This window comes from Eurosta solidaginis, chromosome 2 (assembly GCF_040869045.1).
Source record: "Eurosta solidaginis isolate ZX-2024a chromosome 2, ASM4086904v1, whole genome shotgun sequence".
Classification (NCBI taxonomy): Eukaryota; Metazoa; Arthropoda; class Insecta; order Diptera; family Tephritidae; genus Eurosta; species Eurosta solidaginis.
Window position 1 is genome coordinate 176,061,216 of NC_090320.1, and position 27,838 is coordinate 176,089,053.

Genomic DNA, 27,838 nt, shown 5'->3' on the forward strand with positions numbered 1-27,838 from the left:
AAGATCGCTTGCAGCTTGCAATTCAGCGGGAAACATTCCACCCGTTCCCGGAGATTTGAAGGGTTTAAAGGACTTGATTGCCCAGATAACTCCTTTTTCACTTACAATGTGGTCCAGGGGTCGAAATGGCCCTGGGTTAGATTGCGTGTTTAAGATGTATGGTTGAGATCTGCAGCCCGGAAAGTGAGTGCTGATCAGGGTTTCGAGAATTTCCGTATTAGATGTGGCCCATTCTCCGCTCGTTGTGCGAATGCAGCTTGGAGGTATGGGGTTTTTGGAGAGGACCTTTCGTAGGCGATTGGCCTCTGAGACTTCTTCGATGTCATTAGTGAAGTTCTTCCAGGAGTCCCTTTTGGCCTTCTGGATTAACTTCTTAAAAGATTTTAAGGCGTCCCTATAATGGGACCAGATTCCCGTGCCGTTAGCCTCGTTAAAGAGTTTTCTGCTGTTTTTCCTCTGCTCGGAGATTTCTTGGTTCCACCAATAGGGTTTATTTTTACCCCTCACCTTAATCTCCGGGCAGGCTACTGTGAAGGCAGAGTTACAAGATTTGGTGATAAGATCTACTGCTTCTTCTATTTTTGACGATGAGTCTAGCTCACCGAGAGGAGCAAATGTTGTGTCTAAAGGAGGCGCTTCATCAGTTGTTAGCGGTAGGCTCGGCCTACCGTGAGAAGCGTTCTTTAGGAGAGTAAAGGATAGGACTTTTTTATAAAGGTTTCAGTCCGTACGTCTCCTATTCCTGTAAGCCACCCTAGGCGGTGTACGCAAGAGCAGAGTGAAAATGATATACATATGATCAGAGTAGGAGTTTTCGTTGGAAACTCTCCAATTTTTGACAAGGTCAGATAATGCCCCAGAAACTAGAGTAACATCTAGAACCTCCTTCCTGTTTGAGGTGATGAAAGTTGGTTTGTCTCCAGAGTTGCATATACTTAGATTGTTACTTATAATATAATCAAAAAGAGACTCACCCCTACTGTTAATGTCGGTAGAGCCCCAAGCAGTGTGATGTGCATTGGCATCGGCCACAATTATTATCGGGAGCCCTTTACTGTGGGCCTCCCGTACCTCTTTGCAGAGCCGGTCCTGCACAGAAGTTGGGCGATCGTGCGATAGATATGCGGACATCAGCCAGATTGTTTGCCCCTGTAGCTCGAGGCTAATACAGGTAAAGTCCTCGTCGGTAAAAAGAGATAGTAAAATAAATACTAGATTTTTCTTTACTAGAATACAATATCTTATTCTACCTGTCACGGGCGGTGTTACCAGCCGGTAGTCCTTAGAAAAGAGTCTACAGAACTTGCTGCCAACGACCCAAGGCTCCTGGATTAGAACGACGTCCTCATACGTAGTGCTGAGGCGTAATATTAGGGCTGCCGAGGCTGCCTTAGAATGGTGCAGGTTTATCTGTAGTACCTGCGCGCCCGTTACGGTTCGTTTGCGGCATCGACGTCCATCCTCTGCTGATCCGCATCGTCGGATGCCTCCTCTACGATAGTATCGTCGAATTCGGCATCCGACGGGTCGGATTCCAGCAAAAGCTGCTCGTCCATGCCCGTAAAGAACTGGCCCGCAAACTCAGATACCGAGAGTGTATCGCTCTCGGCATCCGGAGTGCTGCGTGCCAGTTCGATATCGGCCCCATATCCACTCAAGGTGTTGCATGGGTCCGTGAGATTTATTGTGGCGGTTGCGGATTCGCTCGAGGCGGTATCCCCGATCACCAGATCCTCCGGCGCGGTGGCGGTCCCTTCCCCAGTGCCATGGGCAGCAGATCCACTCGAGGTGTTTCTGTCTGACCCCTCGCCCTGCGGTACAGGCTCACCCTCGTCCGGTGTTTCCTCCTTCGTACCATTCCATCGAATTTTCAACGTGATGGAGTAGAAGCCGTAGCTTAATACTCCACCACAGTCGTCAAGCCAAGGGAGAGAAGCCTCGTTTATGATGAAACCAACATAGCGCTGCTTCGCCCTTGTCTCGCCGACCCGGACTATCCTCCAATCGCTCGAAGGTAGCCCCGGATTCGACTCCGCGATGGTATCAAGGATCTCGCCAGGATCCGCTATGCCGTCTGGGACCCAGGCCCAGGCTCTCGGTCTGTGCGGAATTTCTTCCACACCGACCGCATCCAACCTGGCCCCAGGCCACAGCTGTCCTAGCGAAGCTAGTTTGTAGAGCTTGCACGAGCGCTCATCGGCGCAGGAAACAAGCTTGACCCTACCCTGGTACCAGCTGGCATCACGGATAGTGGGAGCCGGCCCCGGATGCTTGCTCATGATGTCCTTAAAGATCTTGAGAAGGCCGTTAAGGACATCCTTCCAGTTATCCGGGGTCATGTTCCCATCCGGGTGACCGCGGTTCAAAACCGCCAGAGTAAAGTTGGCCTTAGCCGCCTCGCTGAAGGTTTTGGTCAGGGCTGGGGGAGTAGAGGCCGAAGGCCGGTGCCTTTTGGGATCGCTCGAGGCATTTCCCATAGACCTTTGTCTCTTAAGGGCCGGCATCTTCGGGTCAGAAGTTAGTTTGGTGGCAGAAGAGGAAGGGGTGGGGTTGTTGTTGCTGCTCTTCTTGGCAGCAATTATCTTCCTGGCGCAGGCCAGAGAACTTTTTTGCTCTGCCGTCAACTTGTCGCTGGGAGAGTTGCCAAGTTTCTCAACGATTTTGACGGCATTGCGAATGTTCCGCTGGTTGCGGACCGAAGTCGGAATTCGCTTATTTGCCTTGGAACCCTCAAGGGGTTCAGCCGGCTTGCGAGGTAACTTTGCAGCGGTGGAGGCAGTACTTTTGTCCATGGAGGATTTAGTGCTGTTACCAGCCACCTGCTGACAAGAGGTGCCCGGTACGGGCGTGGGATGGGCCTCCTGTGCTTGCTCAATCGGACGTTGCTTTCCCTCTTTGGGGCTAGCTTTGCCGGCTGCTGTGGAATTGGACTTGCCCTCAAGGGGTTTAGTTCTTCCGCTAGCTTGCACAGGTGGCCGAAGATTTTTTTGTTGCCGTGAAGGCCTGGTCGGCGCCGTCAGTGCGGTTCCCGACGAATTGTGGACTTTTTTAATGCCTAGTCCAAGGGCGGCATCTTTACCCGTGCAGGGATCCGAGGCCAGGTTTTTGTTACTCATTTCAAATCTTGTTCTTTAGCTGCCTACTAAGGTGAGACCGTTCGGCAGCCTGAAGTTAAAGGGATAGGGAAACAATGCGGTCGACTGCGGTAGAGCCCCATACCGCAGCAAGTCGCCGTTTCTCCCGGAGGTGGACCGGTATCCGAGAGGCTCCATAAGAATACAGTCGGATGCCCCTGACTGCAAACCATCCAATGGGCACGGAATCGCATAACACCCTGGATTAGGGGTGGACCACCTTTTCAACTGGGCGTGATCCAGTTCCCACCTTGAGGCCAAGTTTAAAAACCATTTCCATATGCCTAAGCTATTAAGGAGCTGGGGCACAAATGGAGATGATTCCTAAACTTAGCTAGCACTCCCCTGGAAGGGGAAACTGTTGGGCATATTACCAGCCGGCACCCTCTGGGAGGGTTCAGCCCAAGGATTTGCGCCAGACCTGGAGCAAAGTAAATGACTGGAAGAAAAACTGGGTTAATTGGAAAGTTATTAAAGAATGGGATTAATGTGCCGGCATACCACTGCATTATTCACCAACAGGTGCTTTTGGCAAAACAAGCAAATATTGTCAGCACTATGCAGTTGGCTGTCAAAATCGTCAACAAGATACGGGGAGGACATAATTCTTTGTCACATAGAATATTTAAGACTTTATTAAGTGATCTTGATGCAGAATATGGAGAATTGCTCATGTACACGGAAGTACACTGGCTTAGCCGTGGAAACTGTCTTCAGAGACTTCTTGAGTTACGAAGTGAAGTTACTGAATTTTTGGAGCAAGAAAATAAAATGGATTTACTGGCAGTCTTTCAGAATCCAACATTTTTGATAGAATTGCTATAACCTCCTTGTTTAATAAACTAAATTTATTTCTACAAGGAAAAAATAAATTTATATGGGAGCTCCTTTTACCCATGGATAAATTTAAAATTCAACTCCAAGCTTTGCATAGAAACCTAGAGAATGGCGATTTATCAAATTTTCCAAAAACAAATTCGATAGCACAAGAATTTGAATTGCCAGGTACTTCTTCCCGTTATCATGAAATACAAGGACAACTCTTACATAATTTTGAAAGCCGAATTCATGGCTTTGAAGACATAAGAAACGTTATCGATTTGTATCAAAATCCATTTAGTTGTGATATCAGAACGTTTAGCTCTGAAATCAAGTCAGAGCTATAAAGTATGAGGGAGATACATGTCTCCCTCTCGAAAGTGGTCTCGAATTTTGGAAATTACTAAGTAAGCCGAAATACGTAAATGTACTTGATGAAGTATATACATAAATTATGCTCCATGTTTGGTTCAACGTATCCTTGTGAGTCGTCATTTTCTAAGTGTATTTGTTATAAAATTATGCCGAGCGGAAGGACAGACGGTCGACTTTGTATAAAAACTGGGCGTGGCTCCAACCCATTTCGCCATTTTACACAGAAATCAGTTATCGTCCTAGAATCTAAGCCCCTACCAAATTTCACGAAGATTGGTAAATTTTTGTTTGACTTATGGCATTAAAAGTATCCTAGACAAATTAAATGAAAAAGGGTGGAGCCACGCCCGTTTTGAAATTTTCTTTTATTTTAGTATTTTATTGCACCATATCATTACTGGAGTCGAACGTTGATATAATTTACTTATTTACTGTAAAGATATTAAATATTTTGTTAAAATTTGACTTAAACATTTTTTTTTTAAAGTGGGCGTGGTCTTTCTCCGATTTTGTTAATTTTTATTAAACATATATATAGTAATGGGAATAACTTTCCTGCCAAATTTCATCATGATACCTTAAACGACTGCCAAAATACAGCTTGAAAAACTTTTAAATTACCTTCTTTTAAAAGTGGGCGGTGCCACGCCCATTGTCCAAAATTTTACAAATTTTCTATTCTGCGTCATAAGCTCAACTCACCTACCAAGTTTCATCGCTTTATCCGTCTTTGGTAATGAATTCTTGCACTTTTTCTGTTTTTCGAAATTTTCAATATCGAAAAAGTGAGCGTGGTTATAGTCCGATATCGTTCATTTTAAATAGCGATCTGAGATGAGGGCCCAGGAACCTACACACCAAGTTTCCTCAAGATACCTCAAAATTTACTCAAGTTATCGTGTTAACGGGCAAATGGACGGACATGGCTCAATCAAATTTTTTTTCGATACTGATGATAACCGTTATCCAGTCAAAGTTAATATACTCTGTGAGCTCTGCTCAACTGAGTATAAACAAGTAAGGAAGGCTAAGTTCGGGTGTAACCGAACATTACATACTCAGTTGAGAGCTATGGAGACAAAATAAGGGAAAATCACTATGTAGGAAAATGAACCTAGGGTAACCCTGGAATGTAGTTGTATGACATGGGTATCAAATGCAAGGTATTAAAGAGTATTTTAAGAGGGAGTGGGGCATAGTTCTATAGGTGGACGCCATTTAAGGATATCGCCATAAAGGTGGACCAGGGCTGACTCTAGAATTTGTTTGTACGATATGGGTATCAAATGAAACGTGTTAATGGGTATTTTAAAAGGGAGTGGGCCTTAGTTCTATAGGTGGACACCTTTTCGAGATATCGCCATAAAGGTGGACCAGGGGTGACTCTAGAATTTGTTTGTACGATATGGGTATCAAATGAAAGGTATTAATGAGTAGTTTAAAAGGGCGTGGGCCTTAGTTCTATAGGTGGACGCCTTTTCGAGATATCGCCATAATGGTAGACCAGGGGTGACTCTAGAATTTGTTTGTACGATATGGGTATCAAATGAAAGGTGTTAATGAGTATTTTAAAAGGCATGGGCCTTAGTTCTATAGGTGGACGCCTTTTGGAGATATCGCCGTAAAGGTGGACCAGGGGTGACTCTAGAATTTGTTTGTACGATATGGGTATCAAATGAAAGGTGTTAATGGGTATTTTAAAGGGGCGTGGGCCTTAGTTCTATAGGTGGATGCCTTTTCGAGATATCGTCATAAAGGTGGACCGGGTGTGACTTTAGAATTTGTTTGTACGATATGGGTATCAAATGAAAGGTGTTAATGAGCATTTTAAAAGGGAGTGGGCCTTAATTCCATAGGTGGACGCCTTTCCGAGATATCGCCATAAAAGTGGACCAGGGGTTACTCTATAATTTTTTTGTACGATATGGGTAGCAAATAAAAGGTGTTGATGAGTATTTTGAAAGGGCGTGGGCCCTAGTTCTATAGGTGCATGCCTTTTCGAGATATCGCCGTAAAGGTAGACCAGAGGTGACGCTAGAATTTGTTTGTACGATATGGGTATCAAATGAAAGGTGTTAATGCGTTTTTAAAAGGGTGTGGGTTAGGGCGGGTCGATTTAAAAATCGCTCATTGTTCTGTGAAAATCGTATTCTAGGGATCAAAATAAGAAACTTTGCCGAAGGAACCATACCCCTAAAACGAATTCTGATGTCCCCCCCCCCCCCTCCCTTTGGGTCGAACTTTTGGGTAGGGGCAATTTCAATTCTACCTGCTGTGTCTTGTGGTGGCTTAAAAAAAACAACACAAGCAATTTTACGATCTGCAATTGTGTCACAGTGATACCTTCATTTTTTAAAACGGTTGAATAAAAAACCCACACAACTATGTTTACGACATGCAAATGCATCACAGTGATGCCTTGGTTTTAAAAGGGGGTTGTAAAAACGCTAATTTCTAATAAGTTTTTTAAATTTCTTTTCTATTACTAAGTTAAATTAATTTTTTCATTTACATATGTTCTGACTAATTTCTAAAGAGAAAAATAAACTCCAAAAAGAAAAAACATAGGCATTTCAAAGTGGGATTTTTCAAAATTTGCCCCTACAACCCAAAGGGGGGGGGGGGGGGGGCATCAGCATTCGTTTTAGAGGTATGGTTCCTTCGGCAAAGTTTCTTATTTTGATCCCTAGAATATGATTTTCACAGAGCAATGGGCGATTTTTTTGCCTCCCCACAAATCGACCGGTCCTAGTGTGGGCCTTAGTTCTATAGGTGGCGTTTTCGAGATATCGCTATAAAGGTGGACCAGGGGTGACTCTAGAATTTGTTTGTACGATATGGGTACCAAATGAAAGGTATTAATGAGTATTTTAAAAGGGAGTGGGCCTTAGTTCTATAGGTGGACGCCTTTTCGAGATATCGGTATAAAGGTGGACCTGGGCTGACTCTAGAATGCGTTTGTACAATATGGGTATCAAACGAAAGGCGATAAAGAGTTGTTTAAAAGGGAGTGGGCCTTAGTTCTATAGGTGGACGCCTTTTCCAGATATCGTCATAAAGGTGGACCAGGGGTGACTTTATAATGTGTTTGTACGATATGGGTATAAAATTAAAAGTATTAATGAGGGTTTTAAAAGGGAGGGGTGGTAGTTGTATATGTGAAGGCGTTTTCGAGATATCGACCAAAATGTGGACCAGGGTAATACCACGAATAGTATCCCTGCCAAGATTCCAAAGGCTTTTGATTTCGCCATGCAGAACTTTTTCATTTTCTTCTACTAAATATGGTTAGTGTCACACCCATTTTGCAAAGTTTTTTTCTAAAGTTATATTTTGCGTCAATAAACCAATCCAATTACCATGTTTCATCGCTTTTTTCATATTTGGTATAGAATTATGGCATTTTTTTAATTTTTCGAAATTTTCGATATCGAAAAAGTGGGCGTGGTCATAGTCGGATTTCGGTCATTTGTATACCAATACAAAATGAGTTCCGATAATTACGTGAACTGAGTTTAGTAAAGATATATCGATTTATGCTCAAGTTATCGTGTTAACGGCCGAGCGGAAGGACAGACGGTCGACTGTGTATAAAAACTGGGCGTGGCTTGAACCGATTCCGCCCTTTTTCACAAAAAACAGTTATCGTCCTAGAATCTAAGCCCCTACCAAATTTCACAAGGATTGGTAAATTTTTGTTCGACTTATGGCATTAAAAGTATTCTAGACAAATTAAATGAAAAAGGGGCGGAGCCAAGCCCATTTTGAAATTTTCTTTTATTTTTGTATTTTTTTGTACCATATCATGACTGGAGTTGAATGTTGACATAATTTACTTATATACTGTAAAGACTTTAAAAAAATTTTTTTTAAAAGTGGGCGTGGTCGTTCTCCGATTTTGCTAATGTTTTTTTAAGCATACATTTAGTAATAGAAGTGAAAAAAATATGTAATTTTTTCCTGTTATTTTTATTTCACCTTTTAATTGTTCAAATCAAATCAATTAAGTTTTAATTTATTTTTCTTATAATTTTATTTGCAACTGGATATATGTACATTCTAATCTTAGTTTTTTTTTTTTTTTATTAGTTTTTAAACGAACATCACAGCCACAAAAGTTAATTTTCATAGAATGTTCTAATAGGAACTTATTCAAAAAAAAGTTCACTTATTTAATTTTCTTTTCTTATACGAAAAGTATTTTGTGTTACACGCGAAATGTTCGCTCACTGGATATGATATAAATACTATGCGTATCCCATCCTCGTCGCCACTAATATTTTTTATACATAAATAAAACTCTGAAGACTTTTTTTTTAAATTCCACTTCATTTAATTTTAATATTCTTTACTTGCTCTTCAAGCTGTCAACTTAAGACTGATTTTTAATAATGACGCTATCTTATACTGTTTTCACACAGAAACTTAATGATCTCACTTCACCTTCTAATGAAATCGTAAATTTTTTGCTTTTACACAGAAGTAGTTGCTCGATTAGTATGAAGGATGAAATGGCAAGCGAATAAAATGACAATGCTATATGACAGATAATGACATTTACTTTGACAAATGACATTTTTAAGCACTGAACACACCAAAAACTAAGAAGCGGAACGCTGCCAACAGAGTTGCATTGGGCTTTTGATTTCATTAGGCATTCGATTAATCACTAACGAAATAATTATAGATTCGAATTTTGCAGCGAAGATTGAGCTCTCAATAAGCGTCTAGAAAACTACCTTTATTATTCAATAAGCCATGTGTGTGAAAACAGTATTAAACTAAAGCTTTAAATATAAGAAAGTTACGAAATGAAATTAAAACTAATAATGTGAGAGCGGCTTACAACAACAATAATATATAACTGGCATGCATGTATGTATACATACAAGCATAGAAACCAAATATATGAAAAAACAAGTAAGGAAGGCTAAGTTCGGGTGTAACCGAACATTACATACTCAGTTGACAGCTGTGGAGACAAAGTACGGGAAAATCACCATGTTGTAAAAAGAACCTGGTAATCCTGGAATGTGTTTGTATGACATGTGTATCAAATGGAAGGTATTAAAGAGTATTTTAAGAGGAAGTGGGCCATAGTTCTATAGATGGACGCCATTTAGGGATATCGCCATAAAGGTGGACCAGGGGTGACTCTAGAATTTGTTTTTACTATATGGGTATCAAATGAAAGGTGTTAATGAGTATTTTGAAAGGGAGTGGGCCTTAGTTCTATAGGTGGACGCTTTTTCGGAATATCGTTATAAAAGTGGACCAGGGTTGACTCTAGAATGCGTTTGTACAATATGGGTATCAAACGAAAGGTGTTAATAAGTGTTTTAAAAGGGAGTGGGCCTTAGTTCTATAGGTGGACGCCTTTTCGGAATATCTTTATAAAAGTGGACCAGGGGTGATTCTAGAATGCGTTTGATCAATGTGGGTATCAAATGAAAGGTGTTAATGAGTATTTTAAAAGGGCGTGGGCCTTAGTTCTATAAGTGGACGCCTTTTCGAGATATCTCCATAAAGGTGGACCAGGGGTGACTCCAGAATTTGTTTGTACGATATTGGTATCAAATGAAAGGTGTTAATGAGTATTTTAAAAAGGAGTGGGCCTTAGTTCTATATGTGGACGCCTTTTCAAGATATCGCCATAAACGTGGACCAGGGGTGACTCTAGAATGTGTTTGTACGATATGGGTATCAAATTAAAGGTATTAATGAGGGTTTTAAAAGAGAGTGGCCCTTAGTTGTATATGTGAGGGCGTTTTCGAGATATCGACCAAAATGTGGACCAGGGTGATCCAGAACATCATCTGTCGGGTACCGCTAATTTATTTATATATGTAATACCACGAAATGTTCGCTCACAGTATTCCTTCCAAGGGCTTTTGTTTTCGCCCTGCAAAAATTTTTCATTTTCTTCTACTTAATATGGTAGGTGTCACACCCATTTTACAAAGTTTTTTTCTAAAGTTATATTTTGCGTCAATAGACCAATACAATTACCATGTTTTATCCCTTTTTTCATATTTGGTATATAATTATGGCATTTTTTTCATTTTTCGTAATTTTCGATATCGAAAAAGTGGGCGTGGTCATAGTCGGATTTCGGCTATTTTTTACACCTATACAAAGTGAATTCAGATAATTACGTGAACTGAGTTTAGTAAAGATATATCGATTTTTGCTCAAGTTATCGTGTTAACGGCCGAGCGGAAGGACAGACGGTCGACTGTGTATAAAAACTGGGCGTGGCTTCAAACCAATTTCGCCCTTTTTCACAGAAAACAGTTATCGTCCTAGAATCTAAGCCTCTACCAAATTTCACAAGGATTGGTAAATTTTTGTTCGACTTATGGCATTAAAAGTATCCTAGACAAATTAAATGAAAAAGGGCGGAGCCACGCCCATTTTGAAATTTTCTTTTATTTTTGTATTTTGTTGCACCATATCATTACTAGAGTTGAATGTTGCATAATTTACTTATATACTGTAAAGATATTAACTTTTCTTTTAAAATTTGAATTAAAAAAAATTTTTTTTTAAAGTGGGCGTGGTCGTTCTCCGATTTTCCTGATTTTTATTAAGCATACATATAGTAATAAGAGTAACGTTCCTGCCAAATTTCATCATGATATCTTCAACGACTGCCAATTACAGCTTGCAAAACTTCTAAATTACCTTCTTTTAAAAGTGGGCGGTGCCACGCCCATTGTCCAAAATTTTACTAGTTTTCTATTCTGCGTCATAAGTTCAAAGCACCTACCAAGTTTCATCGCTTAATCCATATTTGGTAATGAATTATCGCACTTTTTCGATTTTTCGAAATTTTCGATATCGAAAAGTGGGCGTGGTTATTGTCCGATATCGTTCATTTTAAATAGCGACCTTAGCGGCACCAATAATCGATTGCATTGATTCTCATAAGGTTGATCGAATCAGCTGTTATAAAGTTACCGATACGGTTACCGATAAAGCACCAATGTCTGCAGCTTAAGGCTGTGTGCGAATTTGCCTAAATTGCTACCTAAATACACAAAAAACCTAAATCACTGGAAACTGTCGGCAAGGCAGTGCAAAAGAAAAAATTTGGAATTTTTTCGAGCATACTTTGCAACCTAAATTTATATGTAAAATTTCAAAAGAAACAATTAATGATTTTTCGTTCTATTTTGTTTTTAAAATTTTGTATGCAAATCAAAAACGTTTGTGCTTTCATTATAGGTACCAAATATATCAGAGGGCGAGGACTCATGCTGCGGTTAATGTCCGATCGTTTGTTGAAGTTGAAGAAGTGGTGGTCTCGAATGAATTCTCGCTGATATCAGCGGAAAAAGAATCGAATTAACATTATAAAATATGGATCACAATCTGCAAATACATATTTGGCAGACGTGTATACTAATTGTTCCAATATAAGTAGGTTATTGGTGGCATGCATAATCGTAGTTACATCCACTTCAAATGTTGGCAAACGTCTCTGTCCCTGGCATCTACTCCACGCCCGACGTTAGGCAAAAATACCCATATAAGCTGGAGCCTTTGTCTTGCTATCCAGTAATACTAACCGTAGATGTCCCTTGACCTCTGGCCTGTCTAAGTATGTAAAACCACTGCAAACACCATAAAGTTTGATATTTAAATATTTGGAGTTTTCTCCCCGCATAAACAAACAATTTAGATTGTGAAATGAACTCGCATAGTTTTTGACAATTTTTTCCTAAATTTTTGCAGTGCTGAAAAGTTCCAGTGGAACAATAGTTTAGGTACCTAAAATTTAGGCGAACTCGCACCCAGCCTAAAAATGGGAAATGTATGTTAGCTTATAATTTACCCTATGCGAGTGTTCATTTTTAACGAATTTTGGCCATTCCGTTTTAGAGCTTCCTTGTAGAGAAAGCGGGGATAGTTGGTGATAAAAAATGTATCCAATAATAAGCTAACTATATGTTTTCGAGGTCGCTGAGCAAGATGCCGGTATTAGTTTTTCTCTACAATTAATGTATCTCGAAAAAATCACGAAAAATTAACAAAAAATATACAAAAAATAGGAAATTGTCACTTTGAATGCTAAAATAAAACTGTTTAAAGGTTTGTTTTCCAACATGTAATACTGTATAATATTGGAAATTTGAAGAGCTTTCTTAAATTATCCTAATACGAAAAACAGTAATATTACGTGTAACCGGGTCAATGACTTTAGGAATTGACTCTTGAGGTTAATTCTAAGTTTTTGAACTTTTAATTCGTTAATAATTCCGATATTGTATTTTTTTAATCATTTTTGGAGTTTTCTAGAAAAAAGCGAATCACGCAGGGCACAATTACGCCGAATATCTAGAGCTATCACCGTTGGTGATGGCAAAACCGGTAGATTTAAAAATAACAATTAGGGCTCCTGAAGCAGTGCACCGTGCCCGATGGGTGGCACAAGTAATATACTGTTTGAAGATCTACCTTTTCCGGGATCACTTTCTCTTAATGGAGAACGAGTTGTTTGCTTTGGAAATTTTCCTTTTTTTGACATTTACATGGAATACCGGTCTACATGTGAACTACCTACGCACGCTCCCGAAAACGACATCCAGCTCTTACAAGCGATCTACAATTATGGAGATAATATCAATGCGTTTTTAAAAGGGTGTGGGCTAGGGCGGGTCGATTTAAAAATCGCTCATTGCTCTGTGAAAATCGTATTCTAGGGATCAAAATAAGAAACTTTGCCGAAGGAACCATACCTCTAAAACGAATTCTGATGTCCCCCCCTTTGGGTCGAACTTTTGGGTAGGGGCAATTTCAATTCTACCTGCTGTGTCTTGTGGTGGCTTAAAAAAACACCACAAGCAATTTTACGATCTGCAATTGTGTCACAGTGATACCTTCATTTTTTAAAACGGTTGAATAAAAAACCCACACAACTATGTTTACGACATGCAAATGCATCCCAGTGATGCCTTGGTTTTAAAAGGGGGTTGTAAAAACGCTAATTTCTAAAAATTTTTTTTAATTTCTTTTCTATTACTAAGTTAAATTAATTTTTTCATTTACATATGTTCTGACTAAATAAATTTCTAAAGAGAAAAATAAACTCCAAAAAGAAACAAGTAAGGAAGGTTAAGTTCGGGTGTAACCGAACATTACATACTCAGTTGAGAGCTATGGTGACAACATAAGGGAAAATAACCATGTAGGAAAATGAACCGAGGGAAACCCTGGAGTGTGTTTATATGACATGGGTATCAAATAAAAGGCACTAATGAGTATTTTATGAGGGAGTGGGCCATAGTTCTATAGGTGGACGCCATTTAGGGATATAGCCATAAAGGTGGATCAGGGTTGACTCTAGAATGCGTTTGTACGATATGGGTATCAAATGAAAGGTGTTAATGGGTATTTTAAAAGGGAGTAATCCTTAGTTCCATAGGTGGACGCCGTTTCGAGATATTGCCACAAAGGTGGACCAGGGGTGACCCTAGAATTTGTTTGTACAATATGGGCATCAAACGAATGGTGTTAATGAGTATTTTAAAAGGGAGTGGGCCTTAGTTCTATAGGTGGATGCCGTTTCGAAATATCGCCATAAAGGTGGACCAAGTGTGACTCTAGAATGTGTTTGTACGATATGGGTATCAAATTAAAGGTATTAATGAGGGTTTTAAAAGGGAGTGGTGGTTGTTGTATAGGTGGTCGCCTTTTCGAGATATCGCCATAAAGGTGGACCAGGGGTGATTCTAGAATGCGTTTGTAGGATATGGGTATCAAATGAAAGGTGTTAATGAGTATTTTAAAACGGAGTGGGCCTTAGCTCTATAGGTGGACGCCTTTTCGAGATATCGCCATAAAGGTGGACCAGGGGTGACTTTAGAATATGTTTGTACGATATGGGTATCAAATGAAAGGTGTTAATGAGTATTTTAAAAGGGCGTGGGGCTTAGTTCTATACGTGGACGCCTTTTCGAGATATCGCCATAAAGGTGGACCAGGGGTGACCCTAGAATTTATTTTGTACGATATGGGTATCAAACGAAAGGTGATAAAGAGTTGTTTAAAAGGGAGTGGGCCTTAGTTCTATAGGTGGACGCCTTTTCCAGATATCGCCATAAAGGTGGACCAGGGGTGACTTTATAATGTGTTTGTACGATATGGGTATAAAATTTAAAGTATTAATGAGGGTTTTAAAAGGGAGGGGTGGTAGTTGTATATGCGAAGGCGTATTTGAGATATGGACCAAAATATGGACCAGGGTAATACCACGAACAGTATTCCTGCCAAGATTCCAAAGGCTTTTGATCTCGCCATGCAGAACTTTTTCATTTTCTTCTACTAAATATGGTAAGTGTCACACCCATTTTACAAAGTTTTTTTCTAAAGTTATATTTTGCGTCAATAAACTAATCCAATGTTTCATCGCTTTTTTCATATTTGGTATAGAATTATGGCATTTTTTTAATTTTTCGAAATTTTCGATATCGAAAAAGTGGGCGTGGTCATAGTCAGATTTCGGCCATTTTTTATACCAATACAAAATGAGTTCCGATAATTACGTGAACTGAGTTTAGTAAAGATATATCGTGTTAACGGCCGAGCGGAAGGACAGACGGTCGACTGTGTATAAAAACTGGGCGTGGCTTCAACTGATTCCGCCCTTTTTCACAGAAAACAGTTATCGTCCTAGAATCTAAGCCCCTACCAAATTTCACAAGGATAGGTAAATTTTTGTTCGACTTATGGAATTAAAAGTATTCTAGACAAATTAAATGAAAAAAGGGGCGGAGCCACGCCCATTTTGAAATTTTCTTTTATTTTTGTATTTTTTTGTACCATATCATTACTGGAGTTGAATGTTGACATAATTTACTTATATACTGTAAATATATTAACTTTTTTTTAAATTTGACTTTAAAAAAATTTTTTTCTTAAAGTGGGCGTGGTCGTTCTCCGATTTTGCTAATTTTTTTAAGCATACATATAGTAATAGAAGTAACGTTCCTGCCAAATTTCATCATGATATCTTCAACGACTGCCAAATTAATTTTCCCAACTAATTTTCTCTTCTGCATCATAAGCTTAACTCACCTACCAAGTTTCATCGCTTTACCCGTCTTTGGTAATGAATTATCGCACTTTTTCGATTTTTCGATATCGAAAAAGTGGGCGTGGTTATAGTCCGATATCATTCATTTTAAATAGCGATCTGAGATGAGTGCCCAGGAACCTACATACCAAATTTCATCAAGATCCCTCAAAATTTACTCAAGTTATCGTGTTAACGGACGGACGGACGGACATGGCTCAATCAAATTTTTTTTCGATACTGATGATTTTGATATATGGAAGTCTATATCTATCTCCATTCCTTTATACCTGTATAACCAACCGTTATCCAATCAAAGTTAATATACTCTGTGAACTCTGCTCAACTGAGTATAAAAATGTTAACGGGATAGTGAAAAAAATATGTAATTTTTTCCTGTTATTTTTATTTCACCTTTTAATTGTTCAACTCAAATCAATTAAATTTTAATTTATTTTTCTTATAATTTTATTTTGCAACTGGATATATGTACATTCTAATCTTAGTTTTTTTTTTTTTTTTTTTTTTGATTAGTTTTTAAATGAACATCACAGCCACAAAAGTTAATTTTCATAGAATGTTGTAATAGGAACTTATTCAAGAAAAAGTTCACTTATTTAATTTTCTTTTCTTATACGAAAAGTATTTTGTGTTACACGCGAAATTTTCGCTCACTGGATATGATATAAATACTATGCGTATCCCATCCTCGTCGCCACTAATATTTTTATACATAAATAAAACTCTGAAGACTTTTTATTTAAATTCCACTTCATTTAATTTTAATATTCTTTACTTGCTCTTCAAGCTGTCAACTTAAGACTGATTTTTAATAATGACGTTATCTTATACTGTTTTCACACAGAAACTTAATGATCTCACTTCACCTTCTAATGAAATCGTAAATTTTTTGCTTTTACACAGAAGTAGTTGCTCGATTAGTATGAAGGATGAAATGTCAAGCGAATAAAATGACAATGCTATATGACAGACAATGACATTTACTTTGACAAATGACATTTTTAAGCACTGAACACACCAAAAACTAAGAAGCGGACCGCTCCCAACAGAGTTGCATTGGGCTTTTGATTTCATTAGGCATTCGACAAATCACTAACGAAATAATTACCCTGCAAAAACGCTCCACGTCATTTCACTAGTCATTTGACCGTCATTGTGCGGTCACGGCCCTTGTTAAATTTTAGTCACGTTTGCACTACATTTCTTTCCCATTTCGTACCTATGTATGTGATTGTGCATTCCGCTCCCACTTATAGGATGTGGGCATAGTGCTGTGCTGCTCACACACGTCACAATGCTCGTCAAATGGCGGTCATATTCTCCGTCATTTCACTCTACATTTTCGAGTCATTTGACAGTCAATTTTACTGCGGTTTTACCATTTATATAACCGCCATATAACATGAATTTTACCTGCAGATTTACTTTACCTGGAGCAGCCATATGAATAAAATATGAACCAAAAAAATTGAATTTTCAATATTTATTATTTTCATTATTATGATATATGTACATGAATTTGGAACTTATATTAATACAGTTTGTATAAAAAAGAAGTAAGTACTTTAATAATAAATAAACTCGCTTAATTGGTTTTTGTTTTCCAATTGAAATCTTTTCTAAGCGAGCAGAAAATAATTTTAAGCTTTAGAAAAAACTCAAATTATTTGAATAATCTACAACTTAAAACTTAGTAGAAATTCAGATTAGGTTTACTCCTTTTTCAGATCAAGAATATTCAATTCAAGCAATAATTCTGTAACTCTTAGCAGGAGTATTGATTGGTTTCAAGTCTAATTCCGACAGCAATAGGATCATGTCATACCTTATTATATATGTACATGAATTTGCAACTTAAATTGATACAGTTGATATAAAGAAAAGTAAGTATTTTAATAATAAATAAACTCGTTTAATTGGTTTTTGTTTTCCAATTGAAATCTTTTTAAAGCGAGCGGAAAATAATTTTAAGCTTTAGAAAAAACTCCAATTATTTGAATAATCTACAACTTAAAGCTTAGTAGAAATTCAGATTAGGTTTACCCTTTTTTCAGATCAAGAATATGAGTCAGACTTATTAGTGTTCTAAATCTAATTATTCAAGCAATAATTCTCCAACCCTTAGCAGGAGTATTGATTGGTTTCAAATCTAATTCCGATAGCAATCGTATCACGACATCCCTTATTATATATGCACATGAAATTGTAACTTAAATTAATACAGTTGATAAAAAAGAAAAGTAAGAATTTTAATAATAAACTCGCATTATTGGTTTTTATTTTCCAATTGAAATCTTTTCCAAGCGAACAGAAAATAATTTTAAGCTTCAGAAAAAACTCCAATTATTTAAATAATCTACAACTTAAAGCTTAGTAGCAATTCAGATTAGGTTTACTCTTTTTTCAGATCAAGAATATTCAAAGGTGTCGTGGAATCCGATTGCTGTCGTAATTGATGAACTTAAAAATGTACGAATTGTAAATGAGTTAGACTTATTATTGTTCTAAATCTAATCATACAAGCAATAATTCTCCAACCCTTAGCAGGAGTATTGATTGGTTTCAAATCTAATTCCAACAGCAATCGTATCACGATATACCTTATTATATATGTACATGAAATTGTAACTTAAATTAATACAGTTGATAAAAAAGAAAAGTAAGAATTTTAATAATAAATAAACTCGCCTTATTGGTTTTTATTTTCCAATTAAAATCTTCTCCAAGCGAACAGAAAATAATTTTAAGCTTCAGAAAAAACTCCAATTATTTAAATAATCTACAACTTAAAGCTTAGTAGAAATTCAGTTTAGGTTTACTCTTTTTTCAGATCAAGAATATTCAAAGGTGTCGTGGAATCCGATTGCTGTCGTAATTGATGAACTTAAAAATGTACGACTTGTAATTAAGTCAGACTTATTATTGTTCTAAATCTAATTATTCAAGCAATAATTCTGCAACCCTTAGCAGGAGTATTGATTGGTTTCAAATCTAATTCCGACAGCAATCGTATCACATCCCTTATTATATATGTACCTGATATTGCAACTTAAATTAATACTGTTGATATAAAGAAAAGTAAATACTTTAATAATAAATAAACTCTCTTAATTGGTTTTTGTTTTCCAATTGAAATCTTTTCCTGTGCAAGCACATCGCTAACCTGTGTTGGCAAAAGATATGATTATACTGTCTTCGATAGATAGTCGGACGAGCCGCTACTCGGCGAAGTAGAGATGTCCGTTGTGTCGGTGGCAGCTGTTACAACAGCAGTTTCTAACTTTACACCATCCGTACAGTGTGATGAACACTTCACTGCCTTTTCCAATTGCTTGGCGCCAGCAATTTTTTGCTGTTTGTAAAGCTTTAGCTGTAATGCAAATATATAGATGGGTTAAAGTGGTTTTCGTATGTTATTCAACAACTCACCCTATACCATCATCACAGCCTCCTCATCGATTTTGAATATGTGTACTGTTTCAGTATTCAGACCCAGTTCGTTTGGTGCAATATTTTCGATTTGATGAATATGTATACTATCCGTTAGGCAGACAATTAGGTGCAATCGATTCAGTCATATACTGTGGGTATTTGAGCCGTAGACGCAATGGCAGATATTTTGATTCTTTTTGAAGTGTAACATTTGTAAACAGTTGGGTTTCTCTGCTGTCACCATCACCACTAGAGAGCTATTGAAGAAACGCTCGACCAAGATAATATGTGAGATTTACACGCATAGATTTCTTCCACCTTTTCACAGTTATTGATGGAGAAAATGCGAAAGCCATATTTACCATCCAATACCGAAATAGAACTGTAGAGGAAGAAACATTTTATAAAATTTAATAAAATCAAAAAATGATAGTTGTGCTAAAATGGGGTAATGTATTGTATGTTAAAGTATAGCGAAGTCTCAGCGGCTTTGTCCTGGTGAAAATTGAGTTTGAATAGGTTTTATTCTTCATTCTTAGAAACATGTACGAAGGTACCTGGTAAGATATTAAAAATCCTCAAAGCTTTTTTTGCTATAACTTAAAAAAACTCATATTCAAACTTCTGCTTAACTTCTACATATCAATAGCTACCTTTACCACCAGGAGTCACTATTGCTTCTACACCTATGCTATTGTTTCCTACATCGATGAGCTTTGTAATAAAATAAACAGCTATCTCCCCAATCTCTCCAGTTTTGTCGCCACGCGAAACCTGATATTGTCACCAACCAAATCATCGGTGACCTTATTTAAAACATGACCGCGCCAAATGTCGACCATATGGCATTACCCTACCGACTGTCTTACACCCTAAAACACCCGAACATACCGACACAGGATTGGAAGGTACTTACTGTATCTCGGATTACGGAGGAAGGTCAGTTATACATCTTCCAAATAAACAAGCAGGCGGGGGATATATTGTACGCGCAGCTTGGAAAAATGTCCTTAGGTACAGGCAAAATTTATATGCGACTCAGGAAAAGAAGTCGCGGGTATTAAAGTCCTAACACGCTGGACGTGGGCGAAGTCGAAAAGGACCTCAAATGCTCCGAATGTGTTAGAAGGGGACCAACAGCCAGATGGTGCTGTGAGTCGCACAGAGGAACACCCGGCACAACAGGTATAAGAGGCTGAAGGGGGCTTCGAACACTCTAAACCAAAAGGGCTAGGGGAGGACGACGACGTCACGATGAAGGTGCTGGAGGGGGACAAGCAGCCCATTGGTGCTGCGAGTCCTACAGATAAACCTCCAACACAGTAAAGTGGCGTCGAGCGAACTCCTCCTAACGCGCTGATCCAGGAGCCGTGGCTTCCATCGGGAGGAAAGGTCTCTGGACTTAGCGCGCGCGGATTTGGCGTTTACTATGCGCAAACAGAAGGGCGGGTGCGAGCTGTAGTAATGGTAAGGAAACAGCTGCATTCATATATTCTGCCTAATTACACTACTGAGGACCTCGTAGTGGTGGTGAAATCGCGTAGGGCGGTCGTGGGATGGCTTAAAATAATATTCGATGGGTGCATAAACTGAATCATGTACCGCACTCTTGGAGAACTGCTCGTGTAGCTTTCCTACCAAAGGCGGGGAAGATCGGTCACGTGTATCCCAAAGATTATAGACCCAATAGCTTAACATTATTTCTGCTCAAAACCTTTGAGAGGCTGATAGATGTGTACATAAAGTCCAACGTGGATGAAAAGCTGCTCTCCAAAACACAACAGGCGTACACCAAAGGCAAGTCAGTAGACACCGCATTGCATAGGGTGGTAATAAGCATAGAAAAAGCCCTGGAATATAAGGAATATGCTCTAGAAGTCTTCTTAAGCATTGCCGGGGCTTTCTAAATGGGCGATTATTGATGGTCTTAATTACGTTAAAGTACATCCAGCCTTACCCAGATGGATCGACTGCATGTTAACCTGCAGTAAGATTACATCTCAATGGGGATTGTAAGGGGCACTCCGCAGGGAGGGGTGCTATCACTTCTGCTGTGGACGCTGGTCATTAACCAACTGCTTAGGGGATTCTACGAGGGACCAGAAAAACTTACGGTTTACGCAGATGACGTTGCATATGGTCTTGTTAACAAAGAGGTACAAGGTCCTTAATTGGACCAGGCCTAAGTTAGGAGGGGCGACCCTACGGGAGAAACCTTGCACAAAATATCTAGGAATGATCCTAGACAGTAAGCTGTCATGGAAGCTCAACGTGGAGGAGAGGGTGAGGAAGGCTTCAACGGCACTTTATGCATGTAAAAGAATGCAAAAGAACTGGCATATACGATCAGAAGGAACTCGATGACGATGCCTCAAAACTAACAACCAAAAGCAATAATTATCATTTCACTGACACAAATTTTATAGTTTTTTTTTCGGGATTTGGACACAATATTGTTGTTGTTTTTGTAGCGATAAGGTTGCCCCTTTGGGGAGTGTTATCGATGTGATGGTCCTTTAGCCGGATACAGATCCGGTACGCTCCGGTAACACAGCTCCATTAAAGTTCCGACCATCTCGGGAACGATTTATGTGGCCACATTAAACCTTCAGGCCATCCCTCCCTACCCACCTACCCAGATCCTCGTCTGTTAGTGAAAGAGGATTCGCCGCGGATAGATGAGGTTGACAATTGGGTTTGGAGAAGCTATATATTGCGCTGGTAACCTGAAGGGTTGCGCTACACAGCCCCTTGAATCTGGTATTTTAGTCGCCTCTTACGACAGGCATACCTACCGCGGGTAAATTCTGACCTCCTAACCCGCTGGGGGCTATTTGGACACAATCTTTTCATTATATTACTTAACAATTTAAAGGCTTCATTCTGTATTGCGAACGATAGCTCAGACGAACGATTCGCCTCCAAACGATTTCGTCTAGCAATGGTATTCTCTATCATTTTCGTTCGGTCTTTACCTTTCTAACTAACAGGAAGGCAAAAGTAATTGTCAAGTGATAATACACTAGCGATTCGTCTCTCATCCGCATCGAAAGTTCGTTTCGTAATAGAGAATGAGGCCCTAAGATTAGACATGTTTTTCAATTTGTATTTTGACTTACCAGCAACAACAGAATCATGTTTAATTGTACGCCGCACAAGCATTATAGCATCATGTAACGAAGCTCAGTTTCTTCCAAAAATTGTTCAACACTGTCACGTAAAATCAATGTACTTGTTCTAGCATTAACGCAACCTTTAAATAATTATAAACTATAAAAATGAAATTAATGTCAAACCTTGGTAAATGTTGAAACGTTCACCACCAACCTGACGTTCTTCAAAGTAATCACATTGACCCAAAACACTGGAATTAATATCATTAGCTGTAGTCATAAGAACACCACTACAAGCTTTCATTCTACGTTTCCAATCTTCTTCTGGTACATGAACAGCACAGAACATATCACGATCTGCAAAATACTGTGTAGCAACATCACCAATTGGTAATTTAGAAAACACAACATTGGCGCCTTAGTTAGCTAGTTTATTCTACAGAATACGCCATTCAGCATCAACAATTTTCTGATACTCTTGGATATTGGAGGACATTGCTGTGGCAGATCATTTTTCCAATAAAGCACTTTGTTGCTCCTTTGATTGGCGCTTCGACATGTACAGCCATGTCATATTTTAGCATGCATAATTGTAATGCTTTACGTATAGCTTTAATGATGATACGTGCATGCACGCCTTCCTCAACATCTGGCTTAACTTGTTTAAAGATTTCACATGCTTAAAATACTACTGAAGTGGTGCCATCGCCGACCTGATAAGATAAACATTTTTATTCTACACATTCTAATATAACAAAAAACTTACCTCAACGTTTTGAAATTTGGCGATGTCTACTAGAGTTTTACGGCTGGATTCACAATATCCAATAGTTTCATAATGGTTGCCCCATCATTTGAAATTGTGGCCTTACCACTGGAATCAACAATATGCTTGTCCATACTACGTGAACCCAATGTAGCGCATACAGTGCCGCAATTGAATGCGAGGCATTGATGTTGGATTTGAGTTGAGGTTTACCATGAGAGCTATCGGTACCCAAGCATTTTTTTACACAAATACTCATGTACCCAATACAAGTTCAGGACGTTCATATTTATCGACACGCTGTCCGGTATGGGCCAAATGTTGGAAATATGCAGTTGGCACTATGAGAAAAAATATGGATCAATGAACACAAGTAAAAGTGAAAGATTTTTTTTACCATCTCTTGTTACTTTACACATTAGGAATTGGAAACGACGACCAGCATCTACAAGTTGCTATTGAGCCTTGCAACGATTACATCTAATTGCACCCAATTCACCAAAATTTACAATGGGTGGCTCCTATTCACCCTCAACCGTGCGTGCCATTGGTGAGACGGTAAGTGTAATGGACAAAGCTGTTGTTTTTAATAAATCAGCTGTTGCAGGTATGTAATACAATGACGACCTGCAAAGAAAGATCAATGTAATTGCCAAACAAAACATTAATTTCGATTATCGATACTTAACGTAACGTGGCGAGGAGTTACCCTGATCTTCTACCACATATTTTGTGGTCACCAATGGTGGTAATAAACCCTGTTCATTAGTAATAAAAGCACCACCAGCGCTATTTTGATTTTCAATGATGACCCTTATCGGATTTGGCATCTGTTCGGGATCTAAACGGCGTTGGGCTTGATCATACTGTTGCGGCTGTTGATATTTACCAGTAACAGGTGCAGGTGGTTGCTAAAGAAAATAATCATCAGCAAATTTGTAAATTATTAGTTGTATTAGCATACATTATAACCAGGACGTCCGGACGTGTCCGGATATTGGGGGTTGACCCGGCTTAGGTGGTTGACTGAGCATTGGCGTCTGTCCAGGTCGTGTTGGTGGCATCATAAAAGCCATCAATAACAAGTGCCAAGAATATATCCGCGGCATACCTGCCGACCAAAATGATTCAAGGGGTTGTGATTGCCAACCTCACCTACCCGTGGCGAATCCTGTACCTAACAATTTGGTGTGAACCATTGGTGCCAGTTAACCCTCTGAAATAATCGGTGCAATTGTACGCCATTGTGTTGGCATTAATTTGGCAAAATGCAAAAACTTTTCATCCCCCTCCCGTGACCATTCTGTCTTCTTTATGCTAGGATCAAGCCATTCGTACCAGCGTGCCTTACATTGCTTGGCAGATTTGCGGTGCAGCAGTGATGCAATACGTGACCACTGGTTTTTGCCATATTTCATTACAGCTGCTTTGAGGATTTCATCCTGAAACTTATCAATTTAGTTAATAAACGGCAAGAGTAACCAGTCGCGTCAAATGCTTACCTCAGTGTTTCTCCACACACCACCTTTTATCATAATTCGCGGCATGGTGCTATATAATTGTGAATTCTTTCGATGAGCACAAAAATCAAATCAAAAATTTTTGTCGAAATAAACAGCAAAAATCATTGTATATTAAAGACTGGGAAAATTTTAGAATAGCACCCCCAGAGTTCGGGGTAAAACTTGGTATCAAATGAAAGAGGGAGCTCTCCCGATCACAAATATATATATTTTAAAGTGCACAAACTTATAATTTAAAAGTTATTTGTTGTTAAAATTTGCAAATTTAGCAAATTTCTATAGCACTTTAAATTACAATTTACACATCTTTCAAAACCTTAATCCACATACATATCTATATAAATAAATTGGCAACGATAAACTTAAATTGCATTTTTGTATATTTCACATTTCATTTTTGCATTGTTTTCACTTATTATAAATGTTTTTATTAAATCAATCGCGCTTTTGTAGCAACATGCACATGTATACATATATATATACTTTATTGATAACATTACAAAGCTGTGCGGCCACATATATATATGTACGTATACACATATAAAATTTGTATAGAAATTTGCAAACTTTAACCCCAAATAACTTTTAAATTATAAGTTTGCGCACGTTAAAATATATATATTTGTGATCTGGAGAACTCCCTCTTAATTTTAAATCTTTCCGGAGATATTCCATTTAAAACTCTCAAAATTGAAAAAATTGTCCACCACCAAATGTTTTGCTGTCTGTGCTGAATTAGAAATGGCGGATTTTTTTGCACGCAAAAATGACGTATTTTGCTATCCCTATAAAAATAATAGGTGCGAGAGAGCACGATACATTGTGGGAAAGCTAAATTTGTCAACATGCTATTTCATTTGGAGAATTTTTCATTCCAAATCGTCACCCCTGTCAAAAATTCGTGTAGCTGTGTGCGTTTTTGGTCACACGATTTTTGCAGGGTATAGATTCGAATTTTGTAGGGAAGATTGAGCTCTCAATAAGCGCCTAGAAAACTACATTTATTATTATTCAATAAGCCGTGTGTGTGAAAATAGTATTAAACTAAAGCTTTAAATATAAGAAAGGTACGAATGGAAATTAAAACTAATAATGTGAGAGCGGCTTACAACAACAATAATATATAAATGGCATGCATGTATGTATACATACAAGCATACAAACCAAATGTATGAAAAAATTAAAGCTGTAGTCATTGGTGCCGTTTGTCGTATCGCTGTAGTCGTATCCCTAACGTAATCAGCTGTTTATCGTTACGATGGTAAACCAAAAACCAATTGGTTGGCTACGATACGGTTACGACCTTAGCGGCACCAATAATCGATTGCATTGATTCTCATAAGGTTGGTCGAATCAGCTGTTATAAAGTTACCGATATGGTTACCGATAAAGCACCAATGTCTGCAGCTTAAGGCTGTGTGCGAGTTTGTCTAAATTGCTACCTAAATACACAAAAAACCTAAATCACTGGAAACTGTCGGCAAGGCAGTGCAAAAGAAAAAATTTGGAATTTTTTCGAGCATACTTTTCAACCTAAATTTTGTATTTTGTTTTTAAAATTTTGTATGCAAATCAAATACGTTTGTCCTTTCATTAAAGGTACCAAATATATCAGAGGGCGAGGACTCATGCTGCGGTTAATGTCCGATCGTTTGTTGAAGTTGAAGAAGTGGTGGTCTCGAATGGATTCTCGCTGATATCAGCGGCAAAAGAATCGAATAAATATTATAAAATATGGATCACAATCTGCAAATACATATTTGGCAGACGTGTATACTAATTGTTCCAATATAAGTAGGTTATTGGTGGCATGCATAATCGTAGTTACATCCACTTCAAATGTTGGCAAACGTCTCTGTCCCTGGCATCTACTCCACGCCCGACGTTAGGCAAAAATACCCATATAAGCTGGAGCCTTTGTCTTGCTATCCAGTAATACTAACCGTAGATGTCCCTTGACCTCTGGCCTGTCTAAGTATGTAAAACCACTGCAAACACCATAAAATTTGATATTTAAATTTTTGGAGTTTTCTCCCCTCATAAACAAACAATTTATATTGTGAAATGAACTCGCACAGTTTTTGACAATTTTTTCCTAAATTTTTGCAGTGCTGAAAAGTTCCAGTGGAACAATAGTTTAGGTACCTAAAATTTAGGCGAACTCGCACCCAACCTAAAAATGGGAAATGTATGTTATCTTATAATTTACCCTATGCGAGTGTCCATTTTTAACGAATTTTGGCCATTCCGTTTTAGAGCTTCCTTGTAGAGAAAGCGGGGATAGTTGGTGATAAAAAATTGATCCGATAATAAGCGAACTATATGTTTTCGAGGTCGCTGAGCAAGATGCCGGTATTAGTTTTTCTCTACAATTAATATATCTCGAAAAAATCACGAAAAATATACAAAAAATAGGAAATTGTCACTTTGAATGCTAAAATAAAACTGTTTAAAAGTTTGTTTTCCAACATGTAATACTGTATAATATAGGAAATTTGAACAGCTTTCTTAAATTATCCTAATACGAAAACAGTAATATTACGTGTAACCGGGTTAATGACTTTGGTAATTGACTCTTGAGGTTAATTCTAAGTTTCTGAACTTTAAATTCGTTAATAATTCCGATATTGTATTTTTTTAATCATTTTTGGAGTTTTCTAGAAAAAAAGCGAATCACGCAGGGTACGATTACGCCGAATATCTAGATCTATCACCGTTGGTGATGGCAAAACCGGTAGATTTAAAAATAACAATTAGGGCTCCTGAAGCAGTGCACCGTGCCCGATGGGTGGCACAAGTAACATACTGTTTGAAGATCTACCTTTTCCGGGATTACTTTCTCTTAATGGAGAACGAGTTGTTTCCTTTGGAAATTTTCATTTTTTTGACATTTACATGGAATACCGGTCTACATGTGAACTACCTACACACGCTCCCGAAAACGACATCCAGCTCTTACAAGCGATCTACAATTATGGAGATAATATCAATGAAGGAGTATACGATGTAGCTTTAAAGACATTCCTTGGCCATACTTGGTACCTGAATGAGCTCACAATTGGTTTATATTTTTTTGATTTGCCTTTGAATATCACCCTGAAAAAAAGTATGGTATGGTCGTTTGAGAAGAAAAGTCAAGAAATGAAAGGCTATCGCATCCCCGTTGCTCTAGAAGATATCCGTGAATTAAAATGAAGGACTTGATAACCTCGAAGATCCTCGAATTCTTTACTCTGGCCGGAATATCGACGGATTTTTGAAAGAAAAATCGTCTGGCGTGAGCGCGAGATAAAGGTTATCTTCTGGGCTTGGAAAGAGTGAAAAATTTCAGAGTGACATATGATGTGGCAGAACGTTTTGTAAATATGTTAGAGAATCTGAACGGGACACTTACAGCAACCGAAGAAGGATATCAGAATCTCATTACAAATGTTGATTTCAATAGAAAAGTGTTTCCCAGTTGCAAAAAGGGGAAAAATTTGAGTGATGTCTTTTGGAATATCTTTATTTGTAATAAACTTGAGGGATTTAAACTATAGTTAGCGCGGACGGAAAAATTTTTGATTTTTTAAAAATGG

At 38.4% G+C, this 27,838-nt stretch overlaps 1 protein-coding gene and 2 long non-coding RNA genes across 6 annotated transcripts in view; 1 reads left to right on the forward strand and 2 right to left on the reverse strand.

The window, feature by feature from the left end:
* Positions 1-27,838, forward strand: part of LOC137240343 (probable G-protein coupled receptor CG31760) — a 1,391,529-nt gene that overhangs the window by 302,860 nt on the left and 1,060,831 nt on the right. The gene's annotated exons all lie outside the window — the stretch shown is intronic.
* LOC137240347 (uncharacterized) lies at positions 18,131-22,087 on the reverse strand. The gene is made up of 3 exons (XR_010949703.1): positions 21,978-22,087; positions 18,856-19,240; positions 18,131-18,796 (listed from the first exon to the last, which is right to left on the reverse strand). It is a non-coding gene; the product is annotated as an uncharacterized lncRNA (long non-coding RNA).
* Positions 23,155-24,539, reverse strand: LOC137240346 (uncharacterized). Its single transcript, XR_010949702.1, has 4 exons — positions 24,240-24,539; positions 23,702-24,179; positions 23,422-23,648; positions 23,155-23,364 (listed from the first exon to the last, which is right to left on the reverse strand). It is a non-coding gene; the product is annotated as an uncharacterized lncRNA (long non-coding RNA).